The 17,889-nt window shown below is 36.1% G+C and overlaps 1 long non-coding RNA gene across 1 annotated transcript; it reads left to right on the top strand.

The window, feature by feature from the left end:
- The first annotated feature begins 3,197 nt into the window (after positions 1–3,197).
- LOC124295069 lies at positions 3,198–4,098 on the top strand. The gene is made up of 2 exons (XR_006904952.1): positions 3,198–3,488; positions 3,940–4,098. It is a non-coding gene; the product is annotated as an uncharacterized LOC124295069 (long non-coding RNA).
- The last annotated feature ends 13,791 nt before the right edge of the window (positions 4,099–17,889 follow it).

Genomic DNA, 17,889 nt, shown 5'->3' with positions numbered 1-17,889 from the left:
ATACTTTTTTCTATCATGTAATGGAGTTCAGATAAAAAAAAAAGAAAAAAAATAATTAATGTATATATTCGACTTTATTTCGCTTAGCAAAGAATTATACGAAAATCGGTAATCAATGTGTGGCATTTCTCATTTCTAACGTCATAATCCGACTTGAGAGTACAAGGTGAATCATTCCCGGCAAAACAGTTACATTGTAGGTTTTTACCTGATTTAAATAGTTTCAAACAGGTAATTTAGATTTTCTTGTACATATTTGTAATTATATTTGTAGTTGAACTGTCTCAGTAAATTAATAATTTTGAATTACTCCGTTTAAAAAAGTTTTAAGAATTGCCTTTTTTCATGGTGTGTATTCGTACCAGAACTGTTGTCAAACTCATAGGTAACAAATGTTGAAGAACAAATTTTTTCCTAAAATGCAACTGTCACCGAGACGGTTCACCTGGTTCTCACCGGAGAATTATGACTAGGTACTATGCGTTCAATGTTCTCTCTTTACATGCACCAAGGTGGCAACATGATAGAGATAAGATGACTTTACAATACTTTCATTTCACATAGCCTTCATATAAGCTACATCATTCATTATTTCTCATCAGATTCGTTTTTTTGCCAAGCATCTATAGTAACCTTGACTACTTTTTTTTCCCCTAGCTAACATATTCCACGATTCAAACTTCGTTTTCGTAATATTGGAGGGAAAATATGTATTCTTAATATTTGACAGAAAGTGTGACAATATCATTCTATCTAAAGTCGAAAGCAGAATAGTGAATATTGTACTTAAAAGTAGTTTGTGAAGGGATTTCATTATCGCTTTACAATTGTGCGTCGGTAAAGGTATTTTCGTCGGAGGTAAGCAATGACAAATTTTAATTATACGTGCAAATTTCGTATTCTGATCCTCACAAGTTATTCGGAACTAATATTAATTTCATTACACGAGCAGTGCATGGGTGTGCGTGTGTAACAAACGAGACCCACAGAAATTGCGTGCTGTTATGGCTCGGTCTCACCGGCTCAGCGCCAAGCCGAAAAGTTTATGGCGTCGCCATCTTATATCACTGAATTTTTGCGTTTTAAAATCTCACTATAATTATAGAGGTCAACCGACAATCGAGTTTCAATCAATCTATTCGTGCTGCTGTTTTGATATGGGTGAAATAGATTTCAGTGGTAACTAAGTGATGGGAATCAGTGAACAACCGAAGGACATGCGTAAGGTTAACGATTAGTGAAAAATTTTTCGGTATTGTCGAGATTCGCGGCAGCGAATCGCCGCCAAGTTGCCACAGGTGCGTTGGCCGATTTCGACTTTGACGTAGAAGTCGTAGAATTCATGTCATTTCTTTATTTCTGCGTCGAATGAAAATGCGTTAAGGTGTTTATGTTCAGAATTGCATATAGAATGGGGCTATTAAGTCCTTTTTTGCATTTGAGATACATGGATTCCAATACTTGGAGATATTATATACGACAACGTCGAAATCGACTATTGCACCCCTTTAAAGGCAAGAGCTAGCGGAGAATTATTTTCCCGGTCTATATGACCTCAGTGTTAATGCCTGATCGAAATCGGTTCTCTAGGTATTTATTACCTATCAAGAATGATGAAACAGCTAGCTATTTTCGTACCTAGGGCGTGAAGTTTTACGGCTGTAGTGCAAAAAATATTTTTCGTCGTAGTAGGTGGAAAGCACGCAACCAAGGTTGGAAGCAAGAGCATTTGGTAAAACATACATTCAAACGAATAGAAGAAGGAAAGCCGCAAGCTCCGGGTGTGGTAGGGGGTCCAGCTGGGGCGCGGGGGGTGAAACCCCCACCAAAACAAAAATACTCTGTGAGAAATTGAAGAAAACGTAATGAGAGAATGAAAATAAGTATTATTGAAGGAAAGTAAATATTGAATATAATTTATATTTTTATTGGCAACTGGGATTGATTCCGAAGGGATAAAGTCATCACTGTCTACACTTTCATCTTCCATAATGACTATTTCAAAGCTTGAAAATAAGTATTTAATTAAAAGCTAGAGCTATGACGGTGTGACGCGAATTGTGAAGACACACCAGCAGTTATTTTATTGTGCGAGGCGCGTCAGGATAGCATTATAATCATTTGAATCATTTGTTTCGCGTTAAGTCAAGCATTTTGCCAATTAGTTTCTCTGGTAGTCTCCAGTTAGCGTTATATTGAGTCAAATTATTTGTTAAAATCATTTGTTTCACGGTAAATCACGAATTTCAACAATTTATTACTCTTCACGTCTACTGGCGCACATGGTGCATATTTGCGAATACTTTACGCCTACTGTTAGGTCGCAGCCGATAAAACCGTAACTTATCGACGTGCAATTACCATAAGAGATCTTCACATGCTCATACCATAGCTAAAAGATCCATATCGATCTAGATAAGTTACCATGTATGCAGTGGTCTTACACCGATAATCTGCATACAACGTACCATCCGTTATTTCGCAACCGAGCTTACATTGGTATAATACTATGCAGTATATATAACACTGGTCTGCAAAAAAAAACTTTTGATTCTCCTCATTATTATTGTATATAATTATAATAAATTTGATGCTCTTGTATCGAAATATAGTAATAAAAAATATGTACGACGTATAGTTTTTACGTAATGTTTTTTGCAATAAAATGCTATATTTGCTCACAAATTATAATAAAACACTTATGATAGCAACGATATTTATGAAGAAAAGTTGTAAAGTTGAAAAGCTTAAACATTAATATCGTCAGAAAATATATCTACTAGTATAATTCTAGTTATTGCGTAGTTTTCTTTCTTTTCACGAAGTCACAACCAGAACTGCGCAATCGCATACATTGGCTCTACATACATTTCAGAGGTGTGAAAATAGCGTTAAGATGATATCTTTCTTTGTATTTCTATCAGTTCGAACTAGTTTTGTATGCACTTAAACAGACACTATTTAAATAGGTGAACGCAGTGTAAATGCAAAAAGAAAACACAACGAATTCTACATTTTGTACAATAAAAAAAATCATATAACGTAATTTATACGTCACAGCAAAAAATGGAAAACATATATAGTTACGGTAAATTAAAACCTTTATATCTGTAATATTTCATTTGAAGTAGGATTTTGTTGCAGACCTGTGTAATTTGCATTCTTAACTTTACATCGTCAATTTCAATCCACATATACGAGATGTGTTCAAAAAGTAAGGTGACTTTTCTAATTTCGCGGGCTATGTCCGTTCGATCTTCGATTTTTTTTTATGTTATGTTGGTACACTTGTCCCGAACATCTGTACACAGTTTCAAGTGTATAGCATGTTTAGTTTGTTTTTGACAGATACAAAGGTGAGACGTATTTTGGTGTGCTCGGCGATTTTTTGCTATCAAGAAAAATGGATCAAAGAATTTGCATCAAATTTTGTGTAAAAAATGGAATTAAGTGCTCCAAAACACTTGAAATGTTGACAGTGGCATACGGTGAGTCTACTCTTAGTAAAAAAAACGTTTATAAGTGGTACAAGCTCTTCCAAGATGGCCGAGAAGATGCCAATGACGAACCTCGCTCTGGACGCCCCAGCACGTCAACAACAGATGAAAACGTTGAAGCAGTGAAGAAAATTGTTTTGGAAAATCGTCGAATCACTATCAGAGAAGTTGCTGAGGATGTTGGCATATCGGTTGGCTCGTGCCATGAAATTTTTTCGGATGTTTTGGGTATGAGACGTGTGTCAGCGAAGTTTGTTCCGAAACTGCTTAATTTTCACCAGAAGAATCGTCGCATGAGCATCGCTCAGGAGCTGTTGAATGACGTCAATGATGATCCTGATTTACTCAAAAGGGTCATAACTGGTGACGAATCATACCAGCACTTAATTCCATTTTTTACACAAAATTTGATGCAAATTCTTTGATCCATTTTTCTTGATAGCAAATAATCGCCGAGCACACCAAAATACGTCTCACCTTTGTATCTGTCAAAAACAAACTAAACATGCTATACACTTGAAACTGTGTACAGATGTTCGGGACAAGTGTACCAACATAACATAAAAAAAAATCGAAGATCGAACGGACATAGCCCGCGAAATTAGAAAAGTCACCTTACTTTTTGAACACACCTCGTACACAGACCGCATGGTTTACAATCAAAATTCGCAAAACTCAGGTTCAAAAATCGCGCTGACCAAATACAAAAGACATGAGAAAAAAACGGATTAGCAGTTCACAACGTTGGACAGACAAACATTACACTTCACATGAAAATGTGCCGATACAAAATACGGTTCACAGCTACTCCGAAGTTGGCACTCTATATATTTCTCAGTGTCCCGAACCAACTTGCACTGACCTGCCAACCACTAAATTCATTTACTTATCTATTAGTGCTACTGACTTTCCCGCGACATGTCTGTTGTAGTCCCAACATCTCGCTTTAAACAGTATACACTGAGTAAAATACTACTACTGAATCACCTGTAATCATGTAAAACAGACTACAAACTTTATAATCATTCAATTACACTGGTCAACAGTGATTTTGTTGCCCTTGATATTTGAGTGGTCTTAGAAAGATTTGATATCAACAACCCTAGGAGTAAGCGTAGTTTTTCGAAATTGGCTCCAATTATTTATTTTATCGACATTTTTATATATGACTCGAAAAAGCAATATTTAGATGGAAAATTCAATTCCTTTTTCTTTAATATTCAAAGCTTATGAAAAAATACTATCAATGGCTTTAGTTATCCCTAATTTATTCAGACAAAAAGTATAAAAAAATATTAAAAATACCACACTTTCTTGTTCTCGCCTTGAAAAAATAGGCAACACGGGTTTAGATAAAAGAGGGGCCATTAGGGTGTTGCAAAATAAATAAATTTTTTGTTTTTTTAAATGCGCATCAAAATTCAGTACAGCATCTCAAATAGTATATCTCAGCCGAATATTATCTCTTAATATCGATATTTATAGGTGCCTATTTTATTTTTCCATTTTCCATTTAAATAGCCGTAAAAAATTTCACGCTGTATAAAAAAGTACTGAGACAGAATTTTCCTAACTCTAACCGACTAACCCTTTGAGAGGCACATTCTTTTACTGAACAAATTTAGAAAATATAGGCGATCTATAGGTTTTTGGGGTCATTGTTTACGATGCAAAAGTCAGAATTACGAAATTAAAGATCGCGCGAATTTTGCAAAATTTCAGATAGTCGGCTGTCTTGGTTAAAAAAAAAAAACGAGTTTTTTCACGTCAATTGCTTATAACAAACATATAAATAAATCAATCATTCTAATTTTGCATAAAATTTCAATGACCTAGCCACCCAAGAGTCTAAAAAGTGTTTATGCGAGTATGAAAAGTGAAAAAATACATTAGAAATATGAAAAGGATTGAGACTAAACAGATAGGACATATACGTCTCACCGCCTCTCAAAAGATTAAAAGATATTCACCTATAAACATTGAGTTATCTCGAATGTAATACTACAATTACATAAAAACAAAAGCCAATCTATTATAATATGACTATATTTGTAAAGTTTATGTTCTTAAATACCAAAATTAATTTTTTTTTCCCGAGGTGTGTTACAGTATAAATTTTTAGTGACTAACTGCATGTTTCTCATTTTATATGTGATTGTTGTTTCGCATGTTTTTCTACAGAAACCTAAATTGTTCTTATTATAAATGCATCGACAGAAATGATACAAATCAGGATGTGAGCATGATGGTTGCTTTGAACCAAGGGATTATTCACTTATGAAATCTGGTGAACACCCCGCTAAAAACTTGTGATTTCTTTCTCGAGCTTGTGAACTCTTGTGCGATCAAATCTCTTAAGTTTCTCTGTCTGCTCTGACTGTCAAGGCACCAATGTTGCATTGGAAGATGAAACATTCAAGTATGCTACAAAAAGCAATCTAGAGTAGTAGCTCTTACCGCAAGAGTAAACCAAATAAATACACTGTTAAATGCTTCAAATGATAAAAAATCTCACAGAATCTTTTAAATCGTTTGAAATCTATAAATTCTCATTAAATCATTCACAATCTACTGATATCTTCTGTATTTGAAATGGAATTTCATAAAATGTTTTCAATCATTTGTAAGCTTGTGAAATCGTTCGAAATCTTGATAACATGTAGTGAAACCATTTGAAACCTATGAAATCATGATAAATAATTTAACTACTTGTGCAATTGTTTCACATAAAATCTCTTGAAATCGTTCAAACCATTCCGAAATTTCCTGATATTATTTGTAAACTAGTGAAATTCTCTAAAATAAGTATGTCGAAATGTTGTAAGACCAATTTGCAAATGCTGGAGTACTTTGAACCGTGCCCACTGGTATCTTTATGAAACAACCTTTGCTGCAAATCCAAACACTAATTGAGTCTACCGATTCAACATTACCTGTCATTCCTTGTCATTGTAATATGTTGACCAATTATCTATCAGAAACTGTACTTAGTCCTGACATACTGCTGTTGAAGTATCATTAACATATCTTTTGTAGAACGGAAGCTCGAAAGGAAGGTTGTAAAATGATTTTTTTCAATAGTTTTCATCATGCGATAAAATCCATGAGTAAACAAAATGAGAATTATTAATCTACGCATCACTCACTGTCGTATATGCACTATTCGATTTATATACCTAGATACCATGACGGTCTCAGGAAATTTAACAACTTAGCCCATGTGTGCCTAATCATGTGATTACATTGCTAGAATCAACTAATTTGTGCTGAGTGTTTCATCTGCTTGTCAGGTTGACCAACTCCAAGTTGCGGTCAGTCGTTAGCCATCAAAATTGAAAGGTATCTGGAGGTTATGTTGCGCTGAGAATTTGAGTGCTACAATTTGAGTCAACATATCCAGCAAAATAAGTTAGTTGAGCCGAGGCCTGTCCATACAGAGTTGGTCAGCCTATGCCAAACACACTAAAAACTTGGCGCATATGTACTTCGATGTTCAGCGTCCTGAGACTGTCACGGTATGTGGTGATTGATGGTGAGTTCAATACGAGGTTCAATACAAGTCAGAGAACTCAAGTGGTTCATTGATTATTAGTTTAGGCACATGAATTTTTCAGGCAAAAAAGACGATATTAGTAATACCCACTATATCACTTTGTCAAAATAAGCTTGGATTGGTAACCCTGACAACATACTACTCTCTTCGAGAATGATCAGAATTTCCCTGATTCTTCTGATGAAAAACAAGATAAATCAGTGAAAGATGGCCTGTGATTCGGTAATAAATGAAGATGCTCATACCATTCCCAGTACCAGGTTTATAAAACAAAACTGCAAAGCTCTTCGTTGCCACTGTCAGATATGTAAATAATCAGAATTGATTTGTAACATTAGCCTGAATACTCTGGTGTCCTCAGAGTCCCCGTGGTCGAGGGACGGCACCCACTGTGCAAGGCGGACTATAATAGAATTTTCATGTAATCCTTAGTAATTCCCTTGTGGTTGTTGAGGAGCCCGCAACGAGCGAGCTTCAGTCTCCAGGGACTCCGGTGACGAGGAAGAAAGGAACGATGACTGCAGGGATGGGGTACGAATTGGGATGGGTGCAGGACGGCTTAAATCGTCTGTGGTTTAATTGCCTCGTGTTTTCACACTGGAATCATCCAGAAAAGGGTCTTAATCCACGTATGTATGATTTCTGAATCGTCCCTCCATCGTCGTTGTACGAATTGCGACATAAAATTGTAACATAAAAACTTGTCGTAGATAGTAGGAAGAAAATCCTCGCGAAAGAGTATCGCTTGAATCGAAATCTTTTTATTACCTTTTATTCTCGACTCAACCATAAAGTTAACTTTTTGGATTTCAGAAGTGCGACGCAAGTGGCATATTTTTCTCTAAAATGCATAATATTATTTCATATTTCCCGCAAATCCAAATTCAGAAGAAGCGAACCCCTTGAAGAAAACAAAAGAAGCGAGCGCAAACAATTGCCAGCAAGACCGTCCACGCCACGATAAGTTTAAAAGTTTCAAGTTTTAAATAGATATTACTGTCAGAGTTGAGTCGGAAATGAAGCCCTATATGTAACACAGAAATAAAAGTCGACTATTCGTTATAGTACATTATGTAACAAGGGAATAATCGACTTTTATTCGTGTGTTCCATACAGGACTTCATTTCCGACTCAACTCCGAACACATTGTTGATTTGTGAAAATTGGAACTCGATATTTTTTCAATATTCTGTGTATAATTCAGAACAATAATTATTAATGAAAAAATTAATTGTAAAAAATGCATACAAGTAGCATATGTATGTAGGTTGTTGGGAGTGGGTCCAGGGCCACAGGCTCTGGTGGGGGTGTAGAGGGCAAAGCTTCCACTGGCCGTGCGGGACGGAACGGGGGATTGACCGCCCCCCAGCCTAAAATAAATACTTTGAATGTGCAGTAGTTAATGTCATGACGTTCAGTTACAGTAAAAGCAGTAAAAAATGTTGTAAAAGCACAAATTATTATAGTTATTTTAACCAATGTATAACATCAAGTATTTAAAATGGATACAGGCATTCTTTGTATAAAAAATAATTATAACTTTTTCTTTCATGTGTCATAATTTTATAGATCTAAAAACTACAATATTATTGAATGTTACTAATAATACAGAAAGAAATAGTTCCAATTTGAAAAAGTAGAAATAAAACTAAAAAGAAGAACTGAAACTAATTTGCGGGAAAAAAGTACAAAAGGGAATCATAAGCTACTTTCGTCCCGCTTTTCACGTAAAAAAGTGAACATTTCGGTTGAGTTAAGAATAAGAAAAATGTTGTAAAAACTGTATCTCACGATTGATGCTAGTGTCATGTAATAACTTTATTGCATTTTGAAGCCTGGAATGAGCATTAATGTTGCGTCACTGTTATTTGTGATCTAACTTCGACTATTTTCGAAATATATTGATGAATAGACCTACACATGCAAACAGCATTATATTCTATTTTTTCCAACCGTTCTTAAGCAACTACTAATGAAATGAATTTTTCGCGTAGACTAATCCAAGAAAGGGCTTGGCAGCTAAAGTTTTTCAGCCAAAGCGGAACACTTGATAATAAACATGATTACAGGTGGGTTATTCGAATGGTAGGAATCTATTCTCCTTGATTGGGAATTAACTAAAGATAATATTCAACTTTCTAGGGTACAGTAAGAGAAAACTTTTTGCGAGGCCAAGTAGAAAACCTTCAAGAAGGACTGTTTTGACGTGGCTCACTTAGCCCCGGCCGTACTACCTTTTTGTTCCAACGTATGCCAGTTTTACATAAAATAACATGAAAAATTATTATCAAATAAAAACTAGGAAAATCAAATTTACATAAAATACTAAAAAAAATTAATACTGAATAAAAACTAGACGAATGAAAAAAATGGACGTTGCCTTGATAGAATACCAACAGTTGAGCAAGGGCTGTGAATGTCGTTGTGGAAACATCTTTTAACAATTATTTCTATTCCGACTCGTATAATTTCGAATTCCATCTGGTTATTATGCTAAAATCCGTATATTTTCAGAGCACCCTATCATACACATACCTAGGCGGTCATGCGCAGACCAAAGTCGTCGCATTGCCCCGGGCCAAAACGCAGTGTCCAGCTTCCAGCCAACCTGATGAAATCGGAGCATTTATCGACGCACGCACAGCTTCACGATGAGTTTACGAGTCATTTGAAAAATTACGGATCCGCAATTAGACACCGTTCATCGATCCTCTTTAGGGCCAACAAAGCGACGGTGCTTAGTGAGCGCCGGAAACGTGAAAAAATGCAGGGAAAACAGACAAACGAGGTTGAGGGCTTTCATGGGAGTGCTTGCAGCTTGGAAATTACGATCATCTCCCCACAGCCCATTGTTATTTACTCGCACCTACAGTTTGAGGCAGTTAACTGCATGCAGCGTATCACTTTGAGCCTGTTCGGTGACGGGTGGAAATGTTTGAAATGGGGTGAATGAATTTGTTCAGTTTTTCAAATGGAATATACTCATACTCCGCGAAATAAGTCTCATGAGAGGACTTTATTTGCTCGAGTCAATTTGCCCTGGCCAATGTTTCCGGAATACATAATACATATAGGCATAAGGCGTTGGGGTGACGCATTTGTTTCACGAGGGAAATGATTTAGGACGAACTTTTTCAGTGCCTCACAAATACGCACAGCTAAACTTGAGGACAATTTCAATCGGAGCAACATTTAAGGTGTAAGCGCCACTTACAATTAGTAAATCAGTTCATGCGAATAATATTATATCTTGTCAAGATGTTTATACAGAAAAATCATTTCCACAAAAATTTACTTCGAAAATCACACAGACACGTACACAGATACAAAAATTGAAGAAACTTTTCAATATGATGGAAAATATCTAATATAAAAATATAGAGATGTAATTTAATACTCATACCAGCATTTTCGACCCGGATACGTTTAATCCCCAAAGGTACTCACCAGACTGGAATAAATATGACCAACTAGGTACACCACGGTATATCGATTGTCACAAGCGTTCGATTCATCGTTAATGCATTATTCGTATCCGTGAGTAAGAAATATTAGCAAGGTTAAACCAGCGTTCAGTGTGAGGAAATAAAAATTATCACACACAACTAACGAATGGTAAAACATACGTATTGCAGAGTTTCGATGTTTCGAAGTTCTTCTTTTGCGGAGTATCATGAGGTTGACACTTAACTATTACCTAGCACCTGCCTGGAATACGGTGTTAATTTTGACAAAAAAAGTATGATTGGATCCCCTTAATGCATGTATGTTCATCGGAGTAATTAAGAGTTTTTGCAAACATTGCCCCGTGATGTCCTGAGAAGCGAGTTGGTTATACAACGCAATTTGATATGTACGGCAAATGCCGACATAAGTAAAATAGTTATAATAATATATGTCACTCGGACTTTGACTAGAAATCAGTCTACATCTCCTGACTCAATCCGAATATTAGATAGCCGACGTTTACTTCTCAGGCCGAGTAATGATTTCATAAGTGTGAAATTTTATTATGACTTTGGATAAAAAATTTACTTATTTTGTAATGAGGAGAACGTAATTTTAAATAAAGTCAATGTATACTTACAATTTGTTTACCAAGGGAAACTTTTCTTCGTTTATTTATTTAATCAAACTGGTAAATTCTTTTCTTTTTTGGTTGTTAAGTAAAGATGGAATTACATAAGTTAAGTTTCCTTTCATTTCATACAATGCCTTTTAGCTTTAGTTTAATCACAGCTTAATTCATACATAAATTTTCATTCACAGCGATTAATAAATTGTCTCTTGAGGAATGTCGATGTTTTTTATAAATTAGGTTATGAAGAGTATGTGAACTCTTATCTGGTTTTTTATCTTCTTTATGGATAACAGATATGAAGAGGAAATAATCGATAACTTAACTTTTGTACGACATCGTAGATTCTATGCGAAGTGAAGTGATGGTGAGTTACGGTGATCGAAGATAGTCGTCATGCGTCTCTCATCTCGATGATTATCGATGAGATTTACGGGTGCAATCTTCTTAGAAGAGTAAAATGTTGATAAGTTGAGTTTGTTTCAAGTCACAATAGTTACGTTACTTTATTTGTGTAAAGATATTTTAATTTAAAAGGTAAAATTAAACTGTTCGACGGAAAATTGATTACAGTATGATTTCCTAGCTCATTTTCTCAAGAGTGTTGAGTCCCTGTTTCCGTTTAATGTACTCTACCTTTGACTGCATATATTGAATAGTCAAATTAATCTTTTGTACTTTCAGAGCTAAAAGCTTATCGACACGCCTTATTTAAATTATGAGTTAGTGTCACATGGGTGACTTACGGACGTTTTAGCTAGAGCTACCACTTTTTTGAGTATCTAGATCATCCGAACAATCCGGATCCACCGGGTCCAACGCTTCAAATTCGAATCCAGACTACTCGAATAGAGTACTCGAGTACCTGGGTATCCATACCATCCGAACGATCCGAATTATTCGAATAATTGGAGAACTTGATTTATTTGGATACACAAACTAGCTGAATAATATAAATACTTGAATAGTTCGGTCTCCCACGCGGGGTTCGTGTTAAGGTAGTAGTACTACAAGTATTACAGCTACGCGTTAGTTGGACACATGAGTCCTATCATGTGTATACTCTTTCACATATCTGTGAATTCACAGCAGATTTTCTTGGCAGACATGGAGCAAGAATACAAATTCTGTACATCAAAGTGGTATTGTCGTACATTCCGTGTGAACTCGACAGATAACTTACAATCTCATAAAACGTTGTTGCAAAAATACACAACTCTTTTTGAAATTTTTTTGAAACCGAGTAATTCGGATATTCGAATAGCTTGTATCCTCGTCTAAGAAATAGTTTCAGCGTGCCTGTATTGGAGACATACCCTTACTTCTGTCTTCTAGTGATTGACAATCGAATGATATTTGCGATTGATGTGGACAGTCGTGACGAAAGATTTCCCGAAGCGATTCGTCCACTCGGGATGACAAATATGAACCATAGGAGCAATCTAGAACGTGGGTGTCTAATTGTCACTTTGATAAGGGCTGAAATCGTGACACATGTATTGCGATGATCGCCGAATAGTAGTTTCACGGTGAAGCCTGTACCGAAGAAAAGAGTATCTATGGATTCACCGGCGGGAAAGTTTCGGTGCAAAAAGTTAGTGGTAATAATTTGTGTAACTTCTGCAGCGTTTATGTAGTAAGCTAGTGGTCCAATGCAATTTCAGGGCTTCATTCCATTTCGTTCGGTTATTTTTCAGCTCTTCGTTACAGCCTAAAGCTTGCCCAAATGTATATCATTTTTAACGTTTAGACCGCCGGTGATTTTCATGTATATTCAAATACAACCCACATTTATATTATTTGACTGTAGCTTGGCCGGTGTACTTAAAATTCTTACTAAAATCCAGTAGCATTATTAAAGAATAGTTCTTTTCCTACCTCTTCACGAATGTTATTACTAGCCGATTATAATCCATGAACTAATGAAGTTTCAAAAAGTGTAAATCTTGTTGCCATTAATAGGAGAGATTTTCTGCTGTTTTGTCTAAAAAATGAAAATCTCTTTGAAACTAATTACAATGTCGCTAAACCTGTATTCTTACTATTATTCATAATAAACTACTGTAGTCCACTCGATACACGAAGACTACTATTTTACATTGCTTTTCTGTAGATCCACAAAAGGAATTCAAAATACTTCCTTTGACTGCTTGACTTCAATGCTGACTTAGATTGGACGTCACTTTAAAGAGCATTGAAGAAAACGTTCAATCTGCATTCGAAAGGAATTCAGTGGTTTTTGAGTCAATTTAACTGGCTTAACGTGATATTAGGCCTCGTCACATTACTTGGAGCGCCTGCAGATGACTTTAATGCACTTTAGAATACTGCAAAACAAACTATCGTTTACCTATTCAGCAGGTTTCAATTTTAGAGACTGCAGAGACTTCAAGTATTATGAAATCACGTGTAATTAATCCCCCTGGTTATGAGAACGATTGACTCCTCGAGATGAAATCACAAGTGATATTCATATGCATTGCAGTTATTTCGTCCATGAACTAAAATAGTTCGTCAGGTAATCAAAGAAAGAGTTTTGAGGTGAACGGCATGACTGAATCCAGACTAAAATTTATAAAGGAAGAAAGTAAAAATGATTAATGTAACTCGACACTTGTGTGTACAATAGCGCGATTCAGGAGATTGCTGTGGTGTGCGAATGCTAATGCAAAAAATATTAGATCCCCGTCTTACGTATGGTAATAACGTGTAGCCAAATCCACGGCATACATAATGCCCGAACCATGATTTCTGACTTGGTATTTTCTCACCAGTGTATAGGAATATATCAGAGGGAAAAATTGAGCCGGCAAAGAGGGAGATCCACGTGAAAAAAGGAAAGATGAGATACCGACTGCAGACTGCCACACCTAGTGCAACGTGCACCGAAAGTAGCATTCGGCAGTGGAACAGCAGCTCGGCAGCCTTATAATGTTTTTCCAGGATAAATGGGTTTTCCACTGGTGCGAGACGCACCATGGGGTTTCGTTGTCATGGCGACCCCGTTACACCATGGCTAAAGGGCGCGCGAAGTTGTGCCGTACGTTTTTTCAGCGTGGTGAGAAGACACAGATAGTCACACGCGCGCGCTTAGATCCTGCAGCCAGACGGTGATTCTGATGTAGAAATGAAATTATATAAAAAAATACCGCGGTTCCTCCGTTTTACCTTTTCTTCGCAATATATCCCCAGTCCGTATACACAAAACAGCCCTGGAATAACCAAAGGATGAGTTGCAATTTGCTTCGTGAAGGGAAAAACTGGAATTACCGTCGTAGGGTAGAAAACTTTATGGGGTTTCAGACCGGTCTTTACGCAGAAGGACCGTACCTCAGGGTTCATATGAAATTTTTCTTTGCATGTGTAATGTTTCTATGCTTGATACGGGACGAGGCAGGAGACTAAATTAAAATATTAATATAGAAGATATAATAATCTTTGGTTTAATGAGATATGATTTCGTAATTTTGAAGCCTTGATGATCGTTCCAAAAGCCCACGGCCTTGGTCGGTTAGAAATGGCTGATGGATGGCAGATTTAGGGTAGATTGATAGCCCACTTATCTAATACATTTACAATAATTTGATTACACAAAATCCGGCTGAGCCGATTAACAAAGGACAAAAAAGAAATTATAAACTGTAACAAGATATGTACCTCGGGTCTCGGCTGTCTGATGCTTCTCGTGTCTTGAAGGTGGTTTACGAAATTATGGCACTAAACTCCATTCACTGATGTAATTTTGCACGAGGTATAAGCTACCAGCTCTACGAAGCTTTGCCGGTCAAGTGGGAAGAGAAATACTCGGTCCGGCAATAAGAAGGTAAGATGGACAACACTGACAACACCGGAGTGTAACAGCTGAAGAGCGTTCTGACCTGAAAATAAGCCGTATTAAGATATATATAATATAATATTATACCCTAATATATACCATAATGTATATTAGGGTGGCCCAAAGAAAAAAAATCTTCGTCTTTTTGATCTTGCATAAGAATGTTCGGGTTTGACGAGAGGTTATCGAATCACTTCTATACCCACCCAAGATGTTATTTGGGTAATTCTGGTTCGGTGTCGTCGCTGTTCTCAATCCGGAAATGATCGAAGGAGTGATAATGAGTTGGAGAAGGTGTACCTTTCGGTTGTATAGTCTTTAATAGAACTGAGAAATGTGTAATTTCATAACTAGGTGATTTGGATTAGGAATTGGTGAAATGATTATTTAGACTAGAACTGAGGTTGAACTTGGAAGTTGGAGTTGAAGTTGATTATACGAATGTTGGAATATGAATGAAACCGAGGTAAAGAGCAGGAGTAGACGAAAGGTGTGCAAATGCAGAATGGTGGGGAATAGAATTAGCAGAGTCAGGCAAAAAGCGAGTGGCGTGAGCCAGAATGGAAATAGGAGGACAGGAATGAGACGATAAGGTTACTACAAGGATCGTGGGAGAGTAATGAGAAGAGAGAGACGTGTGGCGATACGCCGGACGTGAGAGAATATGTTAATTTAACTTTTTAAAAATGCTAACCAAAAGTCAGCTCGATCAAAGGATTTTAAGAGTTCACTCAAGATTTTTAAAAATTTTCAAAATGTTTAAAAATTTGAATTTTTTTCTCGTCATTTTAATATTTTCTACGTTTGAAATTGTAAATATTCTTTAAATTTCAACTCGACATATCAATTCATAAAGGTCGTTTAAGCCTTTTTAATTTTTAAAGTAGTGCATTTTAGACATTTTCGAGTGATGAATATAAATATGAACAAACTATTTATTATTTTTCAATATATGTATATATACATACTAGGGGGGCTTCGCCCCCCTGCATGATTTCCGCCGCAGCCCCCATTTTTGCGTTTGGTTGGGAGGGGGGAGGGAAGGCGATAAAGGGTCAGATGTTTGTATATGAGCAGATCCATTACTTTTCGACGAAAGTGTGCGCACTTGGGTCACCGAATCTGATGCTGATTTTTTCTTCGAAAGTAGGTTGGAAAAGGCGACGATCCTGAAAACTCATCCCGATACGATAAAATTTGGCCGCTGGAGAAATTATTGAAATTTTGAAAAAGTCGATTTGTTTGTAATTTGTAAAAAATTGTATCTTAGCTTCTACTTAATTTGGAGATTCTTGCGAAACGGCATTCTTATCTGTTTTCATTTTGTTTTCAAGAAAAAAAATATATTCCTAGTCCAAACTCAAATGCGGCTTGGTGAGGAGCTTCCAACTGAGTCATTGATTTAGCGAAATTTTACCTGTTTTTGAAAGGCTCTCAAATCTACAGTTTTCAATGTAGAGAGTTGACCAACTGCTGATATTTTTCATTGAGGTCTATTCTGTTGATATCTGCCCTACATTTCATTAATTGCTTTTATTTCTTTAATATATAGCCACAAGAAGACAATCGATTTTCGAAAAGTCGCTATTTTCAGATAGCTTTAACTTTTTTCTCTGAACTTCGATTTGCTTCCAATTTTCAGGAAAGTTGGTCTATTATGTCCCCAATAAGCCCTGAAAATTTCAACTTTGGGATCGAGCCATGATAAGAGCTACGAATTTTCAAAGTATCCGAAAATCGCATTGAAATAAATAAGCATATTATTCACGTTCATCAAATTTTCTACCCTACTTTCGAAGAAAAAATCAGCATTAAAATCGCTGACCTAAGTGCGCACACTTTCGTCGAAAAATAATGGATCTTCCAATATAGTATGAGGGTATGTATATAGAGTAAAGGGTTGAATCTGCGTAGGTATAAGGGTATATTTCGGATGAAGGGTTCAATCCCTGATTCTAAGATGGATGTATATTGTATATATGTGGGGTGAACGATTAGATCTGTGAAGGAATGGAGGCTCATATGTAAGTTCGAAGTTAAATCTCTCCAGGCATAAGGGCATATACGTGGGTTCGAGGTTAAATTTACTTGACACGGCGGCGGCGGCAATATCTTTATATAATATAGTACGATATATATTATGGTAAATAAATAATAAATATGTATTTATGTAAATTACAAACATTTTTACACGAAAGAACAAATGTAACAATCTATTGGGGGTTACAAGAACCTGTGTGTAGGACTGGTGTACTAACAATAAAAAATCCTGAAGAAAATGAAGCGATCCACCAGTGTAAATATTGTAATTTCAAGTTCAGATTCTTAATTAGCAACCCAAGAAATCCCTCAAATTTTATCGAAATCCATTCGATAGATTTAATGTCCCCCTGAAAGGGTTAAATAGGGAAATTTCCTCTCCTGCGGGCACGGGTTAGAGTTAAGATAAAAATTTGAAAAAATTCGGGAATTATTTGGAACCGATTTGGCAGGTGAGCCGATTGAAATTCAAAAATGACCTTTTTAAAGGGACCGTCTAGTGTGAAGGCTGTTTTTTTTAAGGGTTGTTTAAGTTTTTTTTTAAGACATGACGTTGAAATAAAATTTATCATCAGTTTCACGTTATATTTATTGACATTTTAACAAAACTTGTGATTTGTTTGGAAACGAAATATTAAATATAACCTAATGTATACTACCCGATAGGAACGTAAGTAATAAAAGTGTAGACTTTATATCTCAAAAAGCACTAGACCGATCCTGCTCAAATTTGTACAGGATCTTTTTTATGCCTACACCTATCGCGTATTAGTAGAATTTGAAATTTGCAATTTTATTAACTTCCTGTTTCTCTGATTTCAGACAAAATAGGAAGTTATTGTAATCACCCTGAATATGAAAAGTTGAGTTCTCACTAAATCTCCAC

Source organism: Neodiprion lecontei, chromosome 6 (assembly GCF_021901455.1).
Source record: "Neodiprion lecontei isolate iyNeoLeco1 chromosome 6, iyNeoLeco1.1, whole genome shotgun sequence".
Classification (NCBI taxonomy): Eukaryota; Metazoa; Arthropoda; class Insecta; order Hymenoptera; family Diprionidae; genus Neodiprion; species Neodiprion lecontei.
Note: the sequence above shows the minus strand (reverse complement) of the source record. Positions and strands in the feature narration are given on the sequence as shown.